Source organism: Rhipicephalus microplus, chromosome X, assembly GCF_043290135.1.
Source record: "Rhipicephalus microplus isolate Deutch F79 chromosome X, USDA_Rmic, whole genome shotgun sequence".
NCBI classification, from domain to species: domain Eukaryota; kingdom Metazoa; phylum Arthropoda; class Arachnida; order Ixodida; family Ixodidae; genus Rhipicephalus; species Rhipicephalus microplus.
In genome coordinates this window covers 116,389,625-116,416,638 of record NC_134710.1, presented here as the reverse complement: position 1 = coordinate 116,416,638, position 27,014 = coordinate 116,389,625, and the positions used below count along the sequence as shown (strand labels likewise).

General features: G+C 46.9%; 1 long non-coding RNA gene across 1 annotated transcript; it reads right to left on the bottom strand.

The window, feature by feature from the left end:
• Window positions 1-17,673: 17,673 nt before the first annotated feature.
• LOC119175491 (uncharacterized) lies at window positions 17,674-18,916 on the bottom strand. Its single transcript, XR_005110293.2, has 5 exons — window positions 18,685-18,916; window positions 18,427-18,495; window positions 18,162-18,353; window positions 17,799-17,840; window positions 17,674-17,736 (listed from the first exon to the last, which is right to left on the bottom strand). It is a non-coding gene; the product is annotated as an uncharacterized LOC119175491 (long non-coding RNA).
• Window positions 18,917-27,014: the final 8,098 nt, after the last annotated feature.

Here is a 27,014-nt window from a genome sequence, read left to right as displayed (position 1 = left end):
ATAACGTCCCCTATACCTCCCTTGGCATTATTGTCTGTTAGATCTCATTATTATTATGTAAAACACGAAAAACGAGCCCTTAAGTATACACCTGTTTTCATTATATATATATATATATGTGTGTGTGTGTGTGTGTGTGTGTGTGTGTGTGTTTACTGTGTAAATATACAAGTTAAATTTCTCAAAACAAAAGGCACGACTGTCTGCCTACACTTTTGACACTTAATAAGAACCACACCTATAATACTAAACATCGTCATAAATTTGCTGGCTTAAAATGGCGTTACGCCAATAGAATATTTAGAAAGCAGCACAATTTAAGCTGTCGATACAAAATGAGAACTGGTTTTAGTGAATTTACGAAAATGTATATACAACTGGCAGTTTTTAATATATTGATGATACTAACCGCGTTCGCATAGAGTTCTTCACTAGGAGGTACAGGCGTTTCTTCAGCTCGGCCACCTGGCTTGGCTCCCTGGCTCGGCCTCCTGGAGCTTGCATAAAAGAAGCAAAGTGAGCGCGAAAGCATGCGGTTGAAACAAGAAAGCCTTTCAGAAAGCAATAATTATTATCTTCCGCAAAACTGGCATGATATAATTGAGTCGTCACCGATATAAATGTTGTGAGAAGGTTACATATACTCGGGTTTCTCATGAAACAATCGAGTGCATGGGGACTTATATGAGCAACAATACTATACATATAGAAACTGCCGAGAAAACGAGTGCATGATTTAATCAAAGTTTTGATACTTATCTCTTTGTAGTTCGCCAGTAGCCACTTATGATGTACCACAGCTCAACGCACTGCTTGAGTGTGAAGCTAGGCGGATCCGTGCGAATAGCGATTGTACGTTTTTTTTGTGGGCAGGCTTTAGAAACAGTGAATGTCTCGACGCGATTTCGGCGTGCCTGCATATTCACTCGTACACCATGGCGCTTAGCAGGTGTGCATTATCTGATAAAGGCTCAGAAACACATTAAACGCGCTAAAAACGAGCAAACACACGCTTTCGAAGGCTACGGCGCACGCGCTTCTAATAAGGACGCTGCCGAGATCTTCAGTACCATGAGACAACAGCGCCGCCGCTATTGTCGCCCGCCGGAGAATCAGCCGAGATACGGCGCGGCTGCCTCGTTCACTCCATTGCCCCCTTCTAGTACACTGTATCAAGACTATCGCGATCCACGCATCGCGATCTGCCTGAGATACAGTGGCTAGGATAGGAAAGTGTGATGAACGCGCCGGCTAGCGCGTAACGTCTTGGGAGGAAACCGCCAGATGGCGGTGGCACACGTTTCCACGTCACCCAATGCGGCGCTGCGCTGCGCAGAGATGATCAATGAAAAGATTAGAAGGAAGGGAGCTCAGTGGCTGGCAGAAGAACATAAAAAGGATAGAAAGGCAGCTGCGAAATTTTGGAACCATCTAAACTCCCTAAGAAATGAGACGAGCCTAGAGCAGAGTTTTATAACTACAGCCCAAGGTGCTAGGCTAGAAGGGGACGAAGCTATTGAATATATAAGAACAAGGGTGACAGAAAAATTTCAACAAAGAAGTACTTTATGCACAACAATAGACAAGGACGAATAAAGTGGTGCAATGGCTCCATTTTCACAACAAGAGTGGGAAAGGGCTGAGAAAAGGGTTCCTAGTAGTACATCAACAGGCCCAGATAGCATTCCAATTAGGCTGATAAAGACATTAGGTCCGAAGTCTAAGCAGGCTTTGAGAGAGACAGTGAGCACAATAATAATCGATGGTGAAGTTCCCGATGGATGGAAACTTAGCAGGATGAGCATGATCTATAAAGGAAAGGGGGACAAAGCTGACATAAACAACTACCGTCCTATAACAGTGACATCAGTGGTCTACAGGCTGGCGATGCAGATTATAAAAGAAAGACTGCAGGCGTGGATAGAGGATGAGGGGGTGCTGGGGGAACTGCAGAATGGGTTTCGGAAACACAGGAGGTTGGAAGACAATCTGTTCTCACTGACGCAGTGCATCGAAATAGCAGAAAAGGAACACAGGCCCCTGTGGCTAGCATTTTTGGATATCAAGGGAGCGTACGATAGCGTGGTTCAAGAGGAATTGTGGGGAATACTGGACACACTAGGCGTGGAACATGTAGTAACTAATCTTTTAAAGGGTATCTATAAAGGTAACAAGGTAGTTATAAAGTGGGAAAAACAGGTATCCAAGCCTGCAGAGGTAAAACGGGGGCTTAGGCAGGGGTGCCCCCTGTCACCCTTATTATTCATGATGTACCTACAAGGATTAGAGGCAAAATTGGAAGGAAGTGGACTGGGCTTCAACCTCTCTTTAGTCAAACAAGGAAAACTTATTGATCAGGCACTACCAGCATTAATGTACGCAGATGATATAGTGCTAATGGCCAACAACAAGGAAGATTTGCAGAGATTGATGGACATCTGCGGTAATGAGGGAGATAGGTTAGATTTTAGATCCAGTAAGGAAAAATCAGCAGTCATGATTTTCAATGACAACGAAGGTAGTGAGCTTAGAATACAGGAGGTCACGCTAGAGATAACAGATAAATACAAATATCTGGGCGTATGGATAAGCAATGGGACCGAGTATCTGAGGGAACACGAAATATACGTGACGACTAAAGGTAACAGGAATGCAGCAGTCATGAAAAATAGGGCACTGTGGAATTACAATAGGTATGATGTTTTGAGAGGAATATGGAAAGGGGTCATGGTTCCTGGGCTGACGTTCGGCAATGCAGTCTTGTGCATGAGATCAGAAGTTCAAGCAAGATTAGAAATTAAGCAACGTGGAATAGGTAGGCTTGCTTTAGGAGCTCACGGGAATACACCAAATCAGGGAGTACAAGGTGATATGGGATGGACATCATTTGAGGGCAGGGAAGCTAGCAGCAAGATAAAATTTGAGAAACGATTGAGAGAAATGGGGGAAGAGCGTTGGGCTAGGAAGGTTTTCAGTTACTTGCACATGAAGAATGTCGATACAAAATGGAGGAAGCGAACCAGGAAGTTTACTGGTAAATACTTAGAAAGCAGCAGGTGGCCAAACCAAAAAGAACTATCGGTTAAGAAGAAAGTGAAGGAAACGGAGACTGACATGTGGAGAATGGGCATGATTAAGAATTCCGCACTAGAGATCTATCGAACTTTTAAGCAGGAAATTGCCAAGGAAAGGATCTATGATAATACTCGGGGTAGTTCTCTACTGGTTGAGGCCAGGACGGGAGTACTGCGAACCAAGACATATCGGGCCAAATACGAAGGGGTACACAGTATGCAGTGCGTGTGGAGAGGAAGAAGAAACTGCCGAACACTGGATAATGTTCTGTAAAGGGCTTCACCCTATAGTTCAGGATGATGACGCAGAGTTTTTCAAAGCACTGGGGTTTAGGGACCGGGAGGGCAAAATAAACTTTAAGCGGGAAGACTTAACTAGAAGGAGGTTATCTGATTGGTGGCTAAAGTCAAGGCACGAGTGAAAATTAAACTGTTCACTGCAAAGTAGGAATCCTCAAACTCACTTTTTAAGGAAAAAAAATAAATATAGTTTTTGGTTCATTAGGTATTACGGCTTGGTGGCGCTAGTCACTGCCCTATCTAAACGGTACAGCCATATCCATCCAACCATCCATCCATTGCAATCAACCATCTGCGCGGGCATTGTGAAACATTTAAAATATATATTTTTTTGCTCGTGCATGGCCTCAAATGGCGACCGAGAAAATATGTTAATTAGCTTCTGGAAAACAGGACGGAAATGTTGAGGCCCGTGTACTCAGATTTGGGTGCACGTTAAAGAACCCCAGGTGGTCAAAATTTTCGGAGCCCTCCACTACGGCGTCTCTCATAATCAAATGGTGGTTTTGGGACGGTAAACCCCACACATCAATCAATCAATCAATCAATCTTGAAAACAGGATGCCTACGCGGGCGCGCGACGGAACTGATATATCCTCAGGTCGACAGGATTCTGAAAATGAGCGCGTGAAGGCACTGAAACATTTTATCGATGTGAAGTGGTAGAAGAGTGAAATGATGAACTCGGTTGTGGGTCATTGCTTGCAACACTTTTCATGGCGAACCATCATTTTCTCAAGCACTAATCTGTAAATAAAGCCCCATCATTCAATACGTCATACTCGGAGACGAGAATCACGAGTGGTATCTGGATGAAAACCTTTTATTTTCTGCACCCAGGTCATGCAACGCATTTTCGAGTAGTGACTCACTATCTGTTTACAACAATCTATTGTTAATAATTTGCCGCACGTCCTTTTTTATCCCCAAGAAAAAAGTTTTATAGTTCACAAGTACCCCACAGGACATTGGGCTGCAAGCCTAGGTGATGCGCCTGAGCTTCACGTACTTCCTCTTTTCACGGAAAGATGCCGCTTCTTTTGGAGTACCTTTGTGTAAAAACGCAAATTGGTAAGCAGAAAAAACTTGTTTACTTGATTGGTGAGGCTTGAACCATCATGTGCGCAGCCCAGTGTGGCATTTTTTTTTCAAGCAAGAAACAAGCTCTTCCAAGCTGTCACTGTGAAGCTCGTTGTAGCTAAACGACTTTGAAAAAGTGATTTCAAAAAAGGCGTCTACAAATGCGAAGAGCTTCTCTGAAAGGCCTACCCATAGGCGTCCGCACGAGGGGGGCAAAGCAGGCTGGCCACCTGGGAGGGGGCGCTAAATATGTTCTATACATCGACTAGGCAGCGGAGCACTCTTTTAGTCATCTAAAAAAAAGGGGCATAAAATCTGCCTCATACACTGATTTGATAGGAAGGGGGCGCCCTGCAAAAAACCTTTGCCCCCCGTAGCAAAGTCTACGGCGGCCATCGTTCCGAGATTCTTCATCGCTGCCCCAGCGTGTGTGCGGCGTTGCCAGTATTTCGTATTCGGTACACTTCCTTTGCATTTCATTCGTCGCTGAACAGTTCTTTGTATCGTTAGTGTGGTGACATTACTCGTTCGTTCGTTGGTCGATTCGAAGTAATAGAAAGCTAGCTACCCCTCGCAAAACGGGCAATGGATCGTTCTACGTTTTCAAAGCAAGCGTTTTGTGCGAAGAAGCCAACCTTTCTACTGTAGAAAAAACTACGAAAGCAACTATGACTTTGGCACGCTCTTCTTGGATCGTCGGTACCGAAAGCTTTAAAAGGTCGCCGCAGCAATATTTAATACAGCGCCGTGCGCAGCCGAAGGAAAGACTCAGATATGCGTTGTCGGCGCGGGGCCGACCAGTTCGAGTTCACCGTCAATTGCATGAAACGACTGCGTGGGCGAGTTAGGCCATGTGATACTACTGGCAAGTGATGACAAAATCAGGTCACATGGTCATGCTGATTCTTTCTTCGGTCTGTGAGGTTATATGCTGCTTGCATCATTCGATGTACAGTAATTTAAACAACTACTGCACATCGTGCGCGTATATTGACAGACGTGGCTTGTTACAGTCCGCATAGAAGGTATATTGATATGTAAACTAGTGTAAAACTGGGTGAGTTCGCTCATATTGGAAAAAAAAGAAAGCGCAGCTGAGGAGACAATAGAGCCCATAGAAGTATTACGTAAGACAGGCGGTAAACAAACGAAATACTATCTGAAGAATACAAAAAAAGGTAGCGTTCGCGCATGCATAGTGCTTTTTAGCATCTCTCTCTAGCAGCTGAATGTGCAACCCATCAAATAAAACATATATGAAGACTGAACTCTGTCCTTTTTCCCTGCATTTCTCTTCTATCTGCCAACGTGTTTGAGAGTTTAACCTCCTCGACAGGACCTAAAAATCTGCATACAAGGGGTGCATGCAGCCCGACCATACTAACATTTGCGATTGCTGTAAAACATATTCCAATTGGAGACTTGCAGTTGTTAGTCCAGCATGTGTCCAATGAAATTTTCTACCTATGTTCTCGTCCATGCCTTTATTCTTTTAATAGGTGTGTTAAAATACAATCAATAAAATTGAGTAAGCATAGCTGGCTCCATAAAGAATAACGCATCTCAAGCTACTTGGTTATTATTATAAGGTACGAACAGCTCGCATTTCACAAGGACAGAGGTTGGGGTAGTGCGATAATGTGGATAATCTTTCTCCTCTGTGTTCTGGTGAGGTCCATACCGTTTGTGTCCAGTGTTACATGAAGTTCCTTCTTTGCACATATGATTGTCCCCATTGTTTAAACAGAATAGATCTCTCTTAGAGTAATGTTTTACACTTACATACCGGCTCTAGGCCACTCAACATCCATCACACTTCGGTCTTTCCTGGCATGAATACATAAGAATGACTGCGTTTGGGAAGGCAGCATTGAGCACACACGTATACTTGGGATGTTCATGGTATGACATGTTTATGCATATGCCATCATAATAGCATGCAATATGTCGAGCGAACAAAAGGGCCTGGTATTCATTAGGAAACCCCATTACATAATGTCACTTTATTGATAAACACCAAAGTTCAAGTACAGTTGATTCTATGCAAAAACTGAATGAAGGGCACAAAACATGACATTTATTCAACATTTCATGAAAATGCAGGACTGCCTATATCATACATAATTATGCAGTGTACACAATAAATGACATGAAATATGTGTTAACGGTGACTTGTTGCTATACGTGCACATCACAATGACAAGAGTAAAAAAAAGCGATGGCATTCGTGGTGCATTCACAACTAGCGACAAGTGGACGCACTTTGTGCCAAACACCTTTATCAAGATTAACACTCCACATGTGGAATTTAGCGAATGAAATGAAGTACACATATTGAACTTTTGAAAGCACAGGAATAGGAAGTCCACATAGAAAGCCCCTACTGGGGATATGCAAAACATATTATGCAGATATGTAGGCATGAAACAGGACATACACGTAAAAGACATAATAAAACAGATGTAATAGGCACAGCAAAACCACGGACCTAATCATAGACTAGTGAGGGTAACAACAGCTCTATCTAAAGAGAAGAAGAGCGAAATTAGCCACTAAAATAGAGGCCAACCCAGATGTAGTCGGAATAAAAACACACGAGCTTATAATTTTCTTCAACAACAAGTGCAAAGCTGTAAAATCATAGGGCAACAATAGCTTCAGCCTCAAGACAACAAGAGGAAAATCAGCCACAGGCCAACCTAGCAGAAGTCAAAATAAAAATACACGAGCTTAGATTTGCATTTGGCAAGAAATGCAAAGCAAAGAGAGGAAAAACGAGAAAACAGACACAGAGGCAATGAACAAAACCATTACTACACTGACATCTGAAGGAGAAATTTAAGGCGGTAAACCACCAAGGCAGAAAGTAAGCGAAATTTCCCGAGTGACGAGAAACATAATGAAAAACAGGGACACTTGACACAGAATATTAAAAATAGGTTTAGCTAAGTTAACAAAGCTTCTCATCAAGAATTCTAGTCACACAGAATCGCAACGTAAATGAGATCGAGACACCACCCAAGCTACTTAAAGGGAACCGCTTATAAAGGACCAAAATGTATACACTGAAACAAACAGGGCAAACGTGTTAGAAATTTCAATGACATTATGACGGCAACTGAAAACATATGCTCTGAACTGTACGGATCAAAGATAAGTAATTACTGTTGAAATGAAATCACAATAGGACAAAACACTGCAGTTCCTCATGTACGGTACTTGGGGATTTAAACGCAACATCAATTTTTTGGGGATAACTGGTATGCACACCTGCTCAAAATAACCAAGTCATGTCGTGATGAATATAGTCTCTAAGAATAATTTTGGCTCTGATGTACACGTTCTAGTCGAAATTACGCCAATATGACTCGAACTTAACTCAGTGTCAACAAAAGTATGTGCGTTACTGAGACCATAATTCCTGCATTTCAATCCGTGAGTACCGTACCTACAGACTAGGTTAAGAGGCCATACCACATATGCATGATAGAAAAACGGAAGGAAAACACGAATGAAATGAGGCATACACACTATTTTACATTGGTTGTAGCAGCCTGCTTTCCAATGCTACGACTACCAGTTTTTGCATCTTTAGCTTCATCAGCTGCCAAACCCATATTCTCTTTCCACAGAAGAATGTTAATTCTGGTTTTAAAAAATGCTCTCAGCAACCTCTCATGAATGTTGTGGCAAGGTGGAAAACAATTGACAGCTTGCACACTGTCATTAGTGGTGGCCACAAGTTGACCAATCGTAACTTCATTGCACAGAAGCTTGTTGCTATTCACTCTAAACATATTCTCAGCTGTTTCGAGCAAATGAAATACTGCTGGCCCTGGTGATACGAGCTTGCTGTCATCAGTGTAGGATTTTAACTTTGTGAGCACACTAGCTTCGTTCGACAATGTGGCAGTTTTGCACTGCTCACAAATCCCTGTGTGCTTTGCAACACTTTTTACCACAAACCCAGCAAGGTAAGTAAAAGACTGATGCTCCATCATGCTTATGCCGAGAAGATCACTGGGATATTCAACAGCTTCTGTATCATTGCTGTTAGGAGCTCTGTCGTGGCAATTTTCGATGCCAACTAGGGAAGGAGCATCGTCGATAGCGTAGCTTCCACTTCTACTGGGTCGAAAGAACTGTGCCAAAGTAGCAGCTCGACTAGCACTACGAAATCGAAGAGCTTTTGGTACTGCATTCTTCGCCCTCAGAGTGGAGAACAAATTCTCAAGAGCATCTTGGGCAAATCGGCTGAGCAAAACAAAAAAGAAGCCCTTCTCATTAAGATAATAACGCTGCAGTTCCAATGCAACTTTACACACCAAAATTATGCCCGTCTGCACAGGCTTCCACACGTGTTTCGATGGAGAGCCTATCTTCAGATCTGTAAAAAGAGTTACCATATCCTTTAAAAAAAATCAGTGAGTCCTCATATTTCTGATCATTTAACTTGCTGATGCCAAGCTTCGTTGTAGGTGATGTCAGTACTTTGAACCACCTATAAATGGTTTCCATGAACCATGCTGTTGTCAACGCTTCTTGGGGCAAATCTCCCCTTTGGACCAGGAAACGTAGTGCAGCTGCAGTATCGTGATTTAGCAACGAAAATGCAGGCCCCACTTTCATTTTCTCATAGTGTCCTGGGTCCAAGAAGGATGGTTTCAAGTGCGGTGCTATGTTTAATTGCAGTTCAGAGACTATTTCTACCAGCTTCTGAATCGGCACAAGGTTAACCCCATTCGAAGGCAGCTTGTGCTTTTCGACCACATTTTCGGGAAGGAAAATCGATTGACCACGTGTGAGGTGGTTCCTCAAGTTCTTTAGCAAATGTGCGGTGTCTGCCATAAAATAAAGCTTGCAATTTTGGTCAACAGGGTGACAAGAAGAAACTCTTGGCACAGAATGCTTTCCCACAACTATGCCAAATTCTCTCCAGAGCGCCATATTCCCACCACCCATGTCGCTAACGACTGCATCTATACGAACCCCGATTGTTTCACATGCCTGAATAATTTCAATCAACTGTTCTTGAACTGCAGCACTGCTGAACGAGTTTCCAGTAAGATGATAAGCAACTGTCTGCTTCCATCTTTGTGTAACCCCACCCAGCATGAAAACAAGTCCATGCGTTGCCACTGCAGCATGTGGCAGAGAACCGTCGGCCAAAGGTAAAGTTGGCCTTCCAATAACAGTGCCAGTCGTTTGGTCAAACGCAAGCCCTGAGCTCAACTGAATTTCATCGAGCATCAGAACTGCATGCCTCTCATGCTCCTTCATGGTGGTTATCTGAAATATGCTACATGCATTAGGCAACAAAGGCATTAATAAAGACATTTAAAATACAATGCTTTTCAAGAATAAACAGGCAGTGCAAGCTGTATTTCGATGTTTGCATGCAAGAAGATTATCACCTATTGAAATTTATGTGGAATTGTGCCTAGTTAGAGGACCTGAAGTCATAAGTGAAGGAAAGGTGAGAATATGTCGTGGAAACTTTTAATGGCCGCTAAAACGTGCACGACAAAGATCGCAGTGACAGGCACTAACACTGGCACTAGCAACACATGAAAGCTTAATAAATATTAGGGTTTACGTGCGAAAACCATGATACGATCATGAGACATGCCATAGTGGAAGGCTCTGGAAAAGGTTTCACCTTTTGCTCAAGGTGTACTGCTGAAAGAGAGGCTCACGAGAATAAATGTAACGAATATATTCAGCTACACCATCCTTTCACTTTTAAAGCAAGGGACTTCAGAACCTCATGTAGAATTCCTGGTGAGAACTTGTAGTTTTCATCCCGACGTTGTAAACTTCTTTCACTCGGAAGGGGTACAGCAAGCTCCCTGACCGCATTGTAGCCACTGGATCCACATGCCAAACGGAGCTTGAGGCCTTTCTGTATAGTCTCTGGTAGACCATTGCTTCCCTCGCATACTGAAAGTCCACATGCCTTGCAGTTGATCTGGTGACAGGTACTTGTTGATGTTTCGCGTGAGTTCATGGTTTCTACGGTTCGCTCTGCTTTTCTGTTGTTACAATGTAGCAACTTTCCGCTTCATGTTGTTCAAGCACTCTTCCAATGTAGCTATTCTTTTGTGAAGGGTAGCTACTACTGCTTGATCAGCATCCCAACTACTTGAACTGGAGCCTGCAAAGCACAGATTGAGCAGGAAGTGACAAGAGTTTGAAAATTTCACTATTTAACCCAGACTAGCATGTGAGGGAGAACCATAAGGATTTAAAGAAACAAAAAAAATCAGTGCCACTCCATATTATTCGGCAGAAAAGTGTAAGCGTAACTTTTTGAGAACACAACAGTGGTTTTAACAAACAGCATAAGCTGACACTGTTGCTCAATGAAGAGGGACAAATGGAGCTGCGCAGAACCCGCAATGCATGCAGCTAAACAATTTTTTTGGTGGGGGTGTGTCCTTGATCCGAAATAGGGGCAGGACAGTCAAGTGTGGTCACGTCTCACTTTGTACTCTGCGTGTGAAGGCAGAAAGACATTTTGGGAGCAGCAAGTGTCCGGTGTACCACCTCCTAGCTATGCTAATAGTTAGTAATGAGTAAAGACATGAATATATGGCACGTACTCTCGGTTATGACGTAGGGTTATCAATGTCGGTGGCTATTTCAAACAAAGTGGGGAGAGTGCCATGGTTCCACTGTTGTAGCTTTTTTTTACAGAGTTGCTACAAGACGGCAGCTGATTGCGTGTCACAAGTGATAGTGTGATGATGTTGCGCAGTGTGTAGCAGTGTGCTATGCATTACTGTACACAAAACACAGCTTAAATGTTCCTAAAATAAACTTACGTTGTGTGCGACCACTCTCGCTTTACAAGAATGAGCATACCAGCAAAAGAAACAAAACAGGGCACCAGTACTTGGAGCGCATCTGCACTGATGATGTGTGGCGCTTTATGGCGCAAGGGCCAATTGATGGCCAAAGAGCGCCATTTCAATGAGTATAGAGATATGGACAATGATATGTTGCGTGGCTGTATAGGGGCCTCAAAATTCCTCGCGATAATGCGGGTAAAAACATAAGTATCAAAGACATGACAGTGACGTGATATGCATAGTAAAAAGGGTGACAAAGGTTTCGATAATAGAAACGTGTAAAAATATTTGGCACCAGCACAAGTGCCTCATCAGCGCCCCTGCGTCCAAGGGTCGTGAGGCAAGTGCCCCCCCCCCCCCGTATAGCCACTGCAGCAAAAACCCCTCTGCAGAGGCCGCGCCACGGGACGCCCGGGTACACGATATAAAAACCATAAATTCCCCTTGAAAACGCCAACAATGACCCATGACTAAAAAGCGGCCCCCCACCGACGAACACTGCAGGCGGCAAAGGCACATGCTGTCGGTAGGGCAATTGAAAGTGTTGCCTTCCCAGAGTGTCCAATTGCCTGCACTGAACCAAAATGTGGAAAACCGCCAGTGCTCCACCACATCTGCCACACAATGGCGGACCACCACCGGACAAAAAATATGTGTGTGTCCCGCATGTGCGTCCCATCCCGAGCCCCGCCAGCGCCACCTCTGCTAGACGCGACCCCGACACAGGCGGCCAACGGCCAAGGTGTGGCTCGACAGCGTGTAGCCCGCCCCGTGCGTGCCCATCCCACCCGCCCCGCCAGCAGTCCCCTGCCCCAGAGACGACCCAAGATCAAGGGGCGAGATCGACATGGGCGCGGTGGAACTGATTCCGCGGACGGACGCAGCAAGCCGATCCACCATCACGCCGCCCCGGATCCCACGGAGCCCCGGCACCCAGCACACCACAACATGCCGTTCAAGTGCGCAGAGTGCGCACAAAATAGAGCAGAGTGAGACGAGGACAGGGTCCCTTTGTTCTCCAAGACTGCGCAGAGCCGCAACCACACTGACGGAGTCCGCACAAATTACTACTCCTTGCATCTGCGATCGCTCGATGTGCCCAGCCGCCACAAGCACCGCGCAAGCCTCCGCCGCGAAGACACCTGCGCCCGGATGCAGAGGGCCAGCATCCGAAAAGGACGGGCCGACAGCAGCGCAAGACACAGAGGAGCCAGACTTGGAGGCATCTGCAAAGAACTCAGGTAATGCGCACTTGTGTCGAAGTTCCAGGAAGCAGCCTCGGATATGGGCAACAGGGGCATGCTCTGAAACCTCCAGAAAAGACATATCGCAGCCCACAGCCTGCCACCGCCACGGCGACGGGCACGCTACAGGAGCCACCAACTGTGTTCAAGTGAGACCCCAGCCTCCCCAGCCAGACCCCCCCCCCCCGGCGAACCGAAAAGGGCTGCCCCATCGAAGGCCCACTCCAAAACAGAACCGAGCTCGACAAATCACCAATAGCAGAGCACAAGGGGCGCCTCCCGTCTGCCCCCACCCCAAGGAAACAAACAAAGGACGTGCAAGCTCTCTGCAGATGAAGCGACCACTCACCTGACCCAACACAAAGGCCCTCCACGGGGCCGGTGCGAAAAGCACCCGCAGAAAGGCGGACGCCCAAATGGCGCACGGGGCCCAGCATCCCCAAAGCACCCCGAGTCGCAGACCGACAAACAACGGCCCCACAATCCAAGCGGGCGCGAATGAGGCTTCCACACAGGCTCACGAGACACTGCCCGTCACCACCCCACCCAGCACGTGACAACACTTCCAAAACATTCATGGCCCCCAAACATTTTGCCCTCAGACACCTGATGTGCGGTACGAAGGTCAACCCGCCGTCCAAGACCAATCCTAAGAACTTACACTCCGCACCAACAGACAGACGTTGACCGCTCAGCTCAATGTCGGGCTCCGAGCGCACGCCTCCCCCTCGGGAGAACAAGACACACGTGCCCCCCTGTGGGTTCAGCTGAAATCCACCCTCCTCCGCCCACTCAGAGACCCCCCTCAAAGCCAGCCGAACCTGCCGCTCACACACTGCCAGGTTGCACGACCCAAAGCCAAGCTGAACGCCATCGACACATGTACAACAGAACATATCGCGGGGGACGGAAAGGTGCAAGGAATTCACCTTGACAACAAAAAGTGTACAACCAAGTACACCGCCCCGCAGCACTCCCACTTCCCGAACAAATAATTGGGGAAAACACTTCCCACACGCACACGGAACGTCCGATTGGACAAGCAACTCTCGACTACGGAGAGCACTCCACCGCACACACCCAGGTGAGACAAGTCTCCCAATATGCCAAAACGCCATGTTGCGTCGCAAGCCCCCTCGACATCGAGAAACACAGAAAGAAAGCACCGTTCGTGGACGAAAGCGTCTCGGATCTGCAGCTCGACACGCACCAGATGACTCTCGAAACCCACACTGGTACTGGTCAAGCAGACTGTGTGATTCAAGGAAATATAAAAGTCCGTGGTTTATCACTTCCTCAAAAAGTCCACAAAGGCAGCCGGTCAGTGCGACTGGCCTATAACTCGAAACAGAGAAAGGGTCCTTGCCCTCTTTCAAAATAGGGACAACAACGGCTTCCTTCCAGGAAGCAGGTACGGCGCCAGAAAGCCACACAGCATTGTACAGGGAGAGTAAAGTTTTTCGCGCTTCAAGCGGCAGGCCCTCCAACATTTCATACATGACACGGTCGTGGCCTGGGGCAGAACCACTGCAGGAATTTAGTGACGTTCGCAGCTCAGCCAAGTTGAAAGGTTGGTTGCATGCCTTGCACCCCGTACACCCGTATTCCAGCTTCTGACCCTCGATCCCTGCTCTACACCTCTGAAAAGCCTCAGTATAGTGTGACGAGCCAGAGACCTGCTCGAAGTGTGCACCGAGGAAGTCCGCCCGATCCTCCAGGCCGCCACCCTGCGCGCCCACGAGTGGGAGTGAATGCACCCGTCCTCCCGCCACTCTACCAACCACGTTCCAGACTCCAGCCCCCTGGGTATATGAACTAATCCCCGATAAAAACTTGTGCCAGCCCTCTCTTCCGGCCCGCCGACGCGTCCCCCTGGCCCGAGACTCCACCTTCCCAACAGTGGCAAGACCCCCGGCCGCCGGCGAGTTCCGAAGCACCCTCCATGCCCCGCCCCGCTGCCCGCGCGCATCTCGGCACTCTGAGCTCGACCACGGCACAGGTCGCCCCCCATGATGTCCACTCGTTTGAGTATGCTCCCCGTTGCTGCATCAATCAGAGACGCTGTAAAGCAGTCGACAGCCGCATCAATGCCCAAAGCGCACATGTCGCGCCACTCCAAACGAGCGATGTTACAGAACCGTTCCCAGTCGGCTCCGCCTAATAGCCACTTTGGAACCTGGGGCGGGCACCCAGCCGATGCAGGTGTGCCCAAAACCACAGGAAAATGGCCACTTCCGTAGGGACTAGTGACGACCCCCCAGTGAAGCAGAGGCACAAGCGATGGAGACACCATGCCTAGGCCCACTGAGGAATAGGTATCGCTAGCGAGGTCACAATAGGTCGGTTCCCTCCAACTCAGGAGACACGCGCCCGAAGAGAGAATAAACTGCTCAAACCATCGACCCCGGGCGCCACAACGAGAGCCGCCCCACAGCCCGCCATGCGCACTAAAGTCCCCTAGAACAAGATAGGGCTCGCGAAGGTCATCCATCAAGGACTGAAACTCACGTTTGTGCAGTTGAAAATGTGGAGGTATTTATATAGAGCAAATTGTGACGAGTTTGCTTAGAAGCATCACTCGAACAGCCACTGCCTCAAGAGACGCCTGGAGCCCCAAGTGTTTACATGCTAAACCTTGCCTAACTATAACAGCCACACCTCCAGATGACGCCACGGCACCACCACGACCCCCTCGGAAAACAACATAACCGCGTAGAAAGTTGGTGTGTTTAGACTTCAAGTGTGTCTCCCGCACACAAAGCACTTCCGGCGAGTGAATGTGCAGAAGCTCCTGGACATCGCCGAGGCTTGTGAGAAGGCCCTTGACATTCCATTGTACAATCTGTGTTTCCATATTTGATGGAAAGTGGTGGTGTGTGTACGGAAATGAAGTGGCTGTTCAAGTGGGAAGTTGTAACTTAAGTAGCAGGGTCGTCGTCAAGCCCTGTTATTGGTTTCTTGGTTCTTTTAGCGCGCTCTAGGGAGCCACGCCACATTTCCGGCACCTGAGGTACCCTGTTTGTGTCCATTGCCTCACAAGAAGCACTGGACGCCCGCGTACGCGAGCTGCTGTAGGGTATTTGCGACCTCGCCTGGTGAGACGTGGTCGGTCGACCCGACGACCCTGAAGTCGCCTGAGTCTCTGGCTTGGTAGGTGGAGCAGGCTTGGCTGCTTCCACCATGGGGGCGGCCACCACACCCGATGGCTCACTTTGCGTGGGCCTAGGTAGTGGCGGAGGGTGAGGCGACGCTGCCCCCTGACGCGCCGCATCAGCGTAAGTTGTGCCGTGAAAAGCCGAACACTTTCGAAGTGCTTCCTTGAAAGAGATATTTTCGCGAATCTTAAGTGTAATAATGTCTTTTTCTTTTTTCCACTGTAGACAAGAACGTGAATATGACGCGTGGTCTCCGTCACAGTTTACACACTGTAGGGTTTATTTACATTTGTCAGAGATGTGGCCTTGGGCACCGCATTTGGCACAAGCAGGTCGACCACGACAGCTCTGAGAGCCATGGCCGAACCTTTGACACGGGTAACATCGGCGGGTGTTTGGTATGTAGGGTCTGATCGGTGTCTTTGTATAGCCAGTTTCTATTGTTTGTGGTAGTTCACTGGTGGCAAAGGTCAGTACCAAGTGTTTCGTGGGGATTTCCTGATTGTTCCTTCGGATGACGATTCGCTTCACATTGGTCACATTCTGTTCTTTCCAGCCCTCGAGGAGTTCAGCCTCCGTCAGGTCAAGGAGGTCTGTGTCAGAAACAACTCCACGTGCAGAGTTCATGGATCGATGAGGTGTTACGCTGATGGGAATGTCGCCGAATGTTGCAAGGTTCTTTAGTTTGTCAAATTGTGTTTTGTCACGGAGTTCTAAAAGAAGGTCACCGCTAGCCATTTTTGTAACTTTGTAGCCATCACCTAATGTGGCTGTCAGGGACCGCAATACTATGAACGGGGACACTGTTCTGGCTGTTTTGTTAAGCTCCTCACTGAGTACAACATGATAACGAGGGAATACTTCTTTGGGTCGGCTGAAAAAGAAAAATTCTTCGGTGCGTACGCGCTTTGAAGCGGCACGATCATTGAGGAGTGGAAAGCTTCTCTGCATGATAGAGGAATGTAATTCAGTAACGATGGCGGCCACCCACCACGGAGCCCAACGAGGGGACGCTACAAGGTTCATGAAACGCGAAACATGCAGACGCCAGCCGTACACCGCTACGATAACCTAATGCGCGTAGGCCAAGGTTGGCTAGTTGCACAAGGTTAACCCAAGCGGCCCATAAAAATGGGGAAGTAACAGAAGAAATTAGAAGACAGGATAGATTTAAAGAGGAGAAAAGACGAAGGTGTGGGGGAGAGAGAGATAGGAAAAGGCGACTGCCGATTTCCCCTGGGTGGGTCAGCCCAGGGGTGCCGTCTACGTGAAGCCGGGGCCAAAGGGGTGTGTTGCCTCTGCCGGGGAGCCTTAAAGGTCCAATCACCCAGCGTCGGCTCAACCCCCAGGATCCCCTTTTCCCCGAACACGGCAAAGCCACGCACGGCTAGGCGTGGGAGGGAGTAGAAACTCCCCCGTTAGCTCGGGTCCGTGGTGTCGCTACACACCAAACGCCTACTTGCGCAGGCGCCCCTGCGGGGCGCATCCGCACTATTAAATGCACCAATATATCAATCTGTTATGAGCGTGCACGTAATTTACTGTAGGCGGCAATGTGTCACACTCAAGTGTATATTGCATAGTGTGAGAGAACAGTAGCACTGAACACTTACCGGTGACATCAGCTGTGCCCTCAGCAGACAGAAATCCTCCACAGGCAGCACAAAAGTTCTGCTGAGCTGTAAATGACGGATAATCTTATTAGTAGTACTGAAGACCGGTACAGTCACTAAAGCTTTAAATTAGCACAGTTGCAGCACAGGCAATGAGGGATGGCCAGTGACTAAAATTAAAAAATGTATATGATACTGAACAGAAATTTCACTCACACTCAACAGGTACCGTCAAAGCTTGAAATGGCTGGCAGCTCGATTCATGGGTGGTTTCTACACCTGCGCACATATGATAGTTAGAACCAACAAAACCATCTGGCAGACACATGCCTATACAAATCATGAAAAGTAGCACTCACCTGCTGAACAAGCTATTGAACAAGCTGGCAGTGCGTCACATTCGGAACTTGAAGGTGCATCTGCAACATAAGATCAACAATAAACTATGTGAAATTTCAAAGCAACATGTCACTGCCATTACCTTCTGGAAAATCCGATGGTGCTGAATCAGTGGCAGTGTGACCTAAAAAAGATAAAGACAAATTGAAGAAGACCATCATCTCTGTTACATCGCATTTTGGCAAACAAGCATCAACACTACTTGAAGCATTTACAATACGCACAGGTGCATTACAATTTTTCAGTAATAAGAATGCATGCCAAAACCCAAGCGACAATGCTTTCAATGCTTGCAATGTGCTAAACACCATACTGCAGAGCAAAATGTTGTGGATCTGCAGCACACCCCTACAGACATGATTGTAAAATATATTAATCAATGAATACAAGTTACAAGCCGTTACAATGCTTCGACTACATGCAGAATGTGTGTTAGCTACGTCACCTTGTGAAGAACCTAACCCTGCTTGAGTGGCATCACTGTTGGCTCCATAGCCTGCAAATTATAAAACATCAATGAAGGCATAAAGCAAGTTTGTAATTACGGTAAGTAATAAATGCAGTAAGAACTCACTATCAACAGCAGCTCGTGTCAGAAGCACATTCGTAACTGATGGGCAGTGTGTCTCTTTGGCTTCTGCATAATCCAAACATGTATTAATGATAACGAAGAGGGAAAAGGCGTGAGATGTGCTTAACCATCAACTCACCATCAACAAGAGCAGCTGCTGTTAGTAGTAGATTAAGGCCACAAGATGAGCGGGCTGAATCATTGCATTCTGGAGAATGAAAAAAATGCATTAATTATACCAAAGAAAAGCCATTAGCTACACACAAACAGTGCACAACACCTATATGCAAGACGACATGTTTCAGGTTAGTGAAAGGCTGAGAAGTAATTATGGGTGATGCAGAAAACAATGAAGACGGACTAAACATTCTCCAGTTTTTTAACGCGATTGGCTTACCTGACGTTTGCAAATGCTCTTGTCTGAAGATCGTAGGCGCCGCGTCTCTCTTCAACTTTTTAGTACCAAACTTGCGCAGCAGTATCGGCTCGAATTGGACCGCAGTGAAGTGGTCCTAGGTAAGGAAATATTCGTGGCTACTGTTACACAATGAAACAGCACGCTCTAAAAGAAACTAAAATAACCTTTAGTGTCAACACGTACACGACTACGCACTGTTTGCCACATTCTCTTCCCACCAGACTAGCACACGGTGCGTACAGTAGGTTGAAATACGCACCATTTAGCCTTGCGTGTCCTTATTTCAACCACAGAGCTTCTGAATACAGAGCGCGCTGGATCACATGCTTAAACGAAATGAAGCGACATTCAGGTCGCTGCCCACGCCTTTATACATAAAGTCCTTACACCCATACACACATACACGCGGGAGTCATTTAACTATACCTCGGCCAATAAACAAAGTTTAGTTTAGCACTTGAATGTATCCATTACATTTACTTTGTAACATAGTCGACGATTATTTCTGGATCAAACGAGTAATAATAATAATAATATAATAATAATAATAATAATATCTGGCGTTTAACGTTCCAAAACCACAATTTGATTATGAGGGACGCCCTTTTGGAGGGCTACGGAAATTTCGACCACCTGGTATTCAATAACGTGCATATAATGCTAAGTACACAGGCCCCAACATTTCCGCCTCAATTGAGAATGCAGCCGCCGCGGTCGGCATGGATCAAGCCTGAGACGCAACGTTTACACGGCACTAAACGCAGCATGCGTTTCAACTGGCATGCACGTTTACCATCGACGCGGTTACTCTCTTTGTGTGATGCTCGAGCTTGACAGTACCGCAACACTGTAAACACGAATACAAGCGAAACGATAGAGTTTAGCTCGCCGGTACTCACCTCACAAAGCCGCGACGATACAGGGTCCAAGTCAGTCCTTCCAATACGCTGGAGCCACACTTCTTGCCGAGCGGCATTGTCTTCCTCGCGGAAGCGAAAATAGCTTCTTTCCTCTGCTGTACCTGCTTTTGCAACCACTGGCACAGCAGGTCGGTATCCCGAAACGTGCAGGATTACTGTGCACACACTCACGCGCGGTCGAACTCCGGCTACACAACAATACCAAGCGCGCACGCCTAGCCACAAACAAACACCGCGAAAGTGGACAAACAAAATGGCGTTTGCGACACCTTCACAAAGGCTAGTGCGTCATGATGCAGATTCTTAGCACCGTCGAGTTTATTACACGGACAGCAGTGGTGCTGCCATCGAGAGCATGACAGAAAAATTTCAACAAAGAAGTACTTTATGCACCACAATATACAAGGACAAATCAAGTGGTACAATGGCTCCGTTTTCACAACAAGAGTGGGAAAGGGCTGAGAAAAGGGTTCCTAGTAGTACATCAACAGGCCCAGATGGCATTCCGATTAGGCTGATAAAGACATTAGGTCCGAAGTCTAAGCAGGCTTTGAGAGGGGCAGTGAGTACAATAATAATCGATGGTGAAGTTCCCGATGGATGGAAACTTAGCAGAGTGAGCATGATTTATAAAGGAAAGGGGGACAAAGCTGACATAAACAACTACCGTCCTATAACAGTGACATCAGTGGTCTACAGGCTGGCGATGCAGATTATAAAGGAAAGACTGCAGGCGTGGATAGAGGATGAGGGGGTGCTGGGGGAACTGCAGAATGGGTTTCGGAAACACAGGAGGTTGGAAGACAATCTGTTCTCACTGACGCAGTGCATCGAAATAGCAGAAAAGGAACACAGGCCCCTGTGGCTAGCATTTTTAGATATCAAGGGAGCGTACGATAGCGTGGTTCAAGAGGAATTGTGGGGAATACTGGACACACTAGGCGTGGAACATGTAGTAACTAATCTTTTAAAGGGTATCTATAAAGGTAACAAGGTAGTTATAAAGTGGGAAAAACAGGTATCCAAGCCTGCAGAGGTAAAACGGGGGCTTAGGCAGGGCTGCCCCCTGTCACCCTTATTATTCATGATGTACCTACAAGGATTAGAGGCAAAATTAGAGGGAAGTGGACTGGGCTTCAACCTCTCTTTAGTCCAACAAGGAAAACGTATTGATCAGGCACTACCAGCATTAATGTACGCAGATGATATAGTGCTAATGGCCAACAACAAGGAAGATTTGCAGAGATTGACGGACATCTGCGGTAATGAGGGAGATAGGTTAGATTTTAGATTCAGTAAGGAAAAATCAGCAGTCATGATTTTCAATGACAACGAAGGTAGTGAGCTTAGAATACAGGAGGTCACGCTAGATATAACAGATAAATACAAATATCTGGGCGTATGGATAAGCAATGGAACCGAGTATCTGAGGGAACACGAAATATACGTGACGACTAAAGGTAACAGGACTGCAGCAGTCATGAAAAATATGGCACTGTGGAATTACATTAGGTATGATGTTGTGAGAGGAATATGGAAAGGGGTCATGGTTCCTGGGCTGACGTTCGGCAATGCGGTCTTGTGCATGAGATCAGAAGTTCAAGCAAGATTAGAAATTAAGCAACGTGGCATAGCTAGGCTTGCTTTAGGAGATCACGGGAATACACCAAATCAGGGAGTACAAGGCGATATGGGATGGACATCATTTGAGGGCAGGGAAGCTAGCAGCAAGATAAAATTTGGGAAGCGATTGAGAGAAATGGGGGAAGAGCGTTGGGCTAGGAAAGTTTTCAGCTACTTGTACATGAAGAATGTCGATACAAAATGGAGGAAGCGAACCAGGAAGTTGACCGGTAAATACTAAGAAAACAGCAGGTGGCCAAACCAGAAAGAACTATCGGTTAAGAAGAAAGTGAAGGAAACGGAGACTGACATGTGGAGAATGGGCATGATTAAGAAGTCCGCACTAGAGATCTATCGAACTTTTAAGCAGGAAATTGCCAAAGAAAGGATCTATGATAATACTCGGGGTAGTTCTCTACTGTTTGAGGCCAGGACGGGAGTACTGCGAACCAAGACATATCGGGCCAAATACGAAGGGGTAGACACAGTATGCAGTGCGTGTGGAGAGGAAGAAGAAACTGCCGAACACTTGATAATGTTCTGTAAAGGGCTTCACCCTATAGTTCAGGATGATGGCGCAGAGTTTTTCAAAGCACTGGGGTTTAGGGACCGGGAGGGCAAAATAAACTTTAAGCGGGTAGACTTAACTAGAAGGAGGTTATCTGATTGGTGGCTAAAGTCAAGGCACGAGTGAAAATTAAATTAAACTCTTCACTGCAAAGTACGAATCCTCAAACTCACTTTTTAAGGAAAAATAAATAAATATAGTTTTGGGTTCATTAAGTATTACGGCTTGGTGGCGCTAGCCACCGCCCGATCTAAAGGGTACAGCCATATCCATCCATCCATCCATCCATCACCGCTAAGTGCGTCTGCATGCAAACGGTGGGCTATCGCGTTGAGTATTGCGTGCTTGTGGTGATGTCTTTTGCCACTGCATGCCGCTTGCTTATATACACGTCACATCATCGTTTCTACCGTTATTTTTTACATTTTTTTTCTTTCTTAATCACTCTTTTGGTGCATCGCCTAGAACCGCAGCGCCCAGATGCGCTTTGACGGAAACATGAGCGCAAGCTCATCTTTGCGGCCAGGAGCCATACAGCCCCTCAACTAACGTCGTTTACTATCTGCAATGCATGCGAGGGGAGAGGGTCTGCACACTGACACGAATGGCGCTACTTTAGTTTATTTTTCAGGGACTTTAATCACACTTTCCTATTCAAGCCACTGTAGCTGAGCAACGCCTCCTCTAGAAGATGCCTGCCGCATGAGAAGAAAAACGGCTGCCACACCCTTTCCTTCCTTTGTTTTAGAATGTTCTTGGTCGCTAGCGTCAACTGTGGCGGACGGTGCAACAACGCAACACTTTGCATAGCCTCCAAAACAGTAGTGCACAGTTGCAGGTCTCGAACAACTCTCGACTGACGCGCCTCTATGGGCCGCAGATGAAAAACGCTTAGCTGGTACCGCCCGTCACCGTGATAATAGTCTCGGTCGCGAGCGCCACGCGCGGCGCTTGCTCAAAACTGAAGGCAGGCCAACTCCGCTGGGAGCGCGAGCCATTCCCCAGGCATTGTTTAGAGAAGGCGTTGACCTGAGAGATCGCGATTTTGCGGCCGTCTGCACCCCCTAGCTGAGCTTGTTAAAAGCACAATAAACAAGAAAATCGAGCATATTCAGATAAAAATGCTTTAAAACAACTAAGTGTTTATAAAAAAGCAAATTCTAAACTGTTCAAATTGAAACAATATCTAATTTTTTGCTAATTTTAGGATTTGAATCGGCCGCATGTAGTTACGGTAGAAACAGACGACAAACACACGACCGTTGCCTTCAGCGCTTAGTTCAACTCTCGCTCCGTCGGAGGTGTTTGAGCACCTAGAAACAAACTGATTATGAGTGTCTCAAGCCTTTCGACTATACGTCGCAACGTACGCGCGCTTCGTGGTCGAATGAAGAGATATTTACAGTAATTGACCACTGGCAGATGCGAATGGAACAGACTTGAGGCGACAGAAGTGAAACACCGGCGCGTACAACGAGATTGAGGATTCGCTGCAACTTCACGGCTAGGAGCGGGGGCCACCAGAAAAAAAAAGAAAAAAAGCGAAGGTTAAGAATACAGGTAAGTGCTAGGAAAGTTTTATCGAGTGATGGATTTATGAAATGACTATCGCAGTGGCCTGCAAAGTTTCTGACGTTCGAGCGGCTCTTGCACGTATAACATTGCTGATAAAGGGCTCTATAGGCATACCGTACGTCGAGTTTTGTCAGTGGCATGTTTTACGGCACGCAAATGCCACCTGGGGCATTTCATTTGACCCAAGCTCGAACGGGATTAGCTTGGGCCGTGTAGCAGCGGTCATAAAGTGATCGCGATCAAGAAAACTCAACCGGATCGCCCTGATCGCGATTAAAAGTGCCAGTGTGACACCGGTATAAGAATAGAACTATTCATTTGCTAACTTTTGAGTTATAACAAGGTGATGTTTGTGCCTCGAACGAAGTTGTAAGCAGCGCGAATGAGGTATGGTATCGTTTCATGATGTTTAATGTGCAGAACGAGTCAATCTTTGCGAGATGCTGTAGTTCCGCAGGCTCCGTATAATTTTGACCGCTAGGCGTACTTTAAAGGAACTTGTTTTCTCAGGAATAGAGAAAACAAGTTCCCCAAAAAGACGGGTCAAATGAGCCGCCTCCTCATAAACAACCTCTCACAGATAACACCTAACTAGCCTCCAAACAGCTTTACCGACTCGCGCACTAGATGCACAGGAATCTGCAAGCAAGAATGTTAACCAGTGCGTGGCGAAGCGTAGGAACTCTTTTAAAGACCACTGATACCCTCCCAATTTAAATATAAAAGAAAGTTTTCCCGCGGTTCAAGACGTCAGTCCATATTTTAGAAAATGAAGCAGCCAAGGCCGTGCTTTACTCCCTGGATAATATTTATACCAGGCGTGAAACTATGTCATAAATGATCCCAGGCCAATGTTTCACATGAACTTCACTCCGTTCAGCTCAAGTTCATGGAGCATGAGGAAGCTTCAAGAAGTGGTCTCCTCCAAAGGCGTCACTCAGCTGACAAACTTGAAGAAGAATTTCAGTCAGTGTCAAGCCGTTTCGCCGAAGCTGAGGATATTGCCCCTTCTTGGTCCCTTTCAGTGTGTTAAGCGAGAACTTGAGTCGCAGAACCCACTTTAAGGGGCTGTCTTTCATAAACGACAGTAGATCTGGCGGGATCCATGTGAGCAGATCTTTCAACTCCATGTTTCTCAGAACCTGGCTCTCATCACTGGTGGCTGCAGCGTACAGGTAAAACAGACACGAAGCCAGTGTATTCAGTCCGGTCCCACTGAGTTCGAGGCCAAGCTCGGCATGCTCCAGAGAGGATATATTCAAAGTCGCTGAAAAAACTCCTAGGGTGCGATCGTTAGACACTCGCTGTAGGCCTAGTGGCAGGATGTCCTCTTGGCCTGTCATGACGAGAGGGAAGTTGTTGGCTTCGCGGCTTTACATGGATTGCAGCAGTCGGCGTAGGTTGCATGCTGTGAAGTCGGACAAGTTCATTTGGAAGCACTTGAGAAATGGGAGTAGTGCGTCGGTTATGCAGGTAATTTTCGCCATCTGCTTCCAAAGCTGCCTGCGAAGCGTGTTGAATACTGACCACTTTGTGATGCGCTGGTCAAAGAGCATCTCGCTTTCTAGCAACTGCTGCCGGGTCATCAGCTGGTATAGTGTGCCATCCACGGGTGGTGCAAAGGGCGGCATCGGTTTGCAGATCTCCGTAGAGTTCTCGGAGACTCGAATTTGAGCCTGCTGTCTGGCGTCGAGTGGACGTCGGGCGACCCAGCGTTGATGATCCTGGTGGCCGAGGACCTCAACCATTCTCCTGTGGTCCTCGTTCACGACTCCGACAAGCGTGAGCTCGACTAGCTTCCTCAAATAGTCTGGGGACTCGCGCACATGTTTGGGCAGCCTCGACAGGATGGCGGTCGGCAGGCGATACTCGATGTACCGAAGCTCTTCTGGACTCACGCGGTACTTAAGCAGGTGGTACAAGGGAGCAAAATATTGCTCTTTCCAAGATTCTCGCACCAAGTCCTTACATACGTTCAGCGGGAGGACGCTGCCGTATATGTCCTCGTGCGCCGAGCACAATTTGTCGATAGTTCTGGCGACATAGACAACGCAAAGGCGATATAGGGACACAGGCTTAGCGTCTTCCGCCATTGTCGTACTTTTTCTGCTCCGAAGCCTAATTCGCCTGGTGTGCGATCGATAGCGGCGCTGCGAACGGTGCTTGTATGACGTCACTGTGTGAATTCGCGTGGTTTAGTTTTGAGGCGAGGCCGTTGGCCTGGCGCAGTATAGAAACTACTGCGCGTTGTAAAGCTCGTTAAAGAAACTGTTCTGTAGGTTATCTGGTGTGTGGTGGCTACCGACGCTGTTCTCAAAGCGTGGGTGTCCGCTTTCAACTCATTTTGAAAGCGCAGCGCTTCGTTTCATACAGCTGCGTGCGGCAGCTTGTCTCCGCTGCGAGTTCTGCGCAATGGTGAGGTACTGCTCTGTACCTCAGTGCACTTTGTCCGCTAGTGAACATGGTGTTATCTTTTACAGCTATCCGAAGGACCCCAAGCTAAAGAAGAAGTGGATAGTAAAGCTCAGAATGAGAAAACACCCCAAGCCTTGATCGACCGTGTGCAGCAAGCACTTCGCTGTCAGTGACTTCTGCTACCCACCGTACGCTGCGCTCTTCGGTAAGCTTGTAACCGTGTTTTAACGTCTCACACAAGCCATATACTGCACGCAGGCTACAGGATTAGACGACTTACTCCGGATGCGGTGTCGTCACAAAACCTGCCGAGGCGGCCCCGAATCACCTCACAGGTAAGCGCGCCTCGTTAACGCAGCTGAGCGGCGTAGGATGTCTGAAACTATGGCTGTATTTGGATGGTGCACGTACTGTATATATGTGATTTAGGAAGACAAGCGTGTGCTTAGTTCACTGCTTATAAATTTATAAGCTAAACCGGCTGCCGCTGTTCAGTGCACATTCTCGAAAAGTTTTCACGTGAGTGCAATTTCAAAAAGTGGACCTTCTTAAGCGTTTCGTTATTCCGCACGCGTGAACCGAAACTAGCTTGCCTTTGCCACAGTGCAGCCCTGAGCGTGGTATAACAAATCAGCGATAACTATTTAATGTTATCTGATACACAACGACAGCTCTTTGCGGTATTATTTAATATGAACTTTTTGTGATATCGTTATCATTGAACCAAAATTACTAGTACAAACTGCAGAAACGCCTCCTAGAAAAACTAGGAGGCATTGACTGCAGTCATAATTTGCATCGGCCGCTAGGTGCAACAAGGCGGCTTTTGCCCCCTCCCCCAGCCACACCAGCGCCTGCCGCAAAACCACTCCCCAAATCCTAATGCGATACAACACGAGCTTGTGCCCTCAATATGAAACCCATGGCTGCAATGAACACAAATATTTCAAATTTAGTAATTTGATGCCACTTTGCATTGCTAGATGCCATTTATTAGCAATCAAAGCAGTAATGTAAACAGCTGACCTACGCTAACTACTCCATGCTTTATTTGCGAATGCCAGAGTGGCAGAATCAATCGGGGATTATTAAGCATTTCCTCATGTTCATTGTCACTAGCCATGCACTGCAGAAAAAGATATATTCAATTGTAGCACGCTGTGTTCTGAGAAACTGAATTATCATTATCGAATATGTCAAATCTTTTG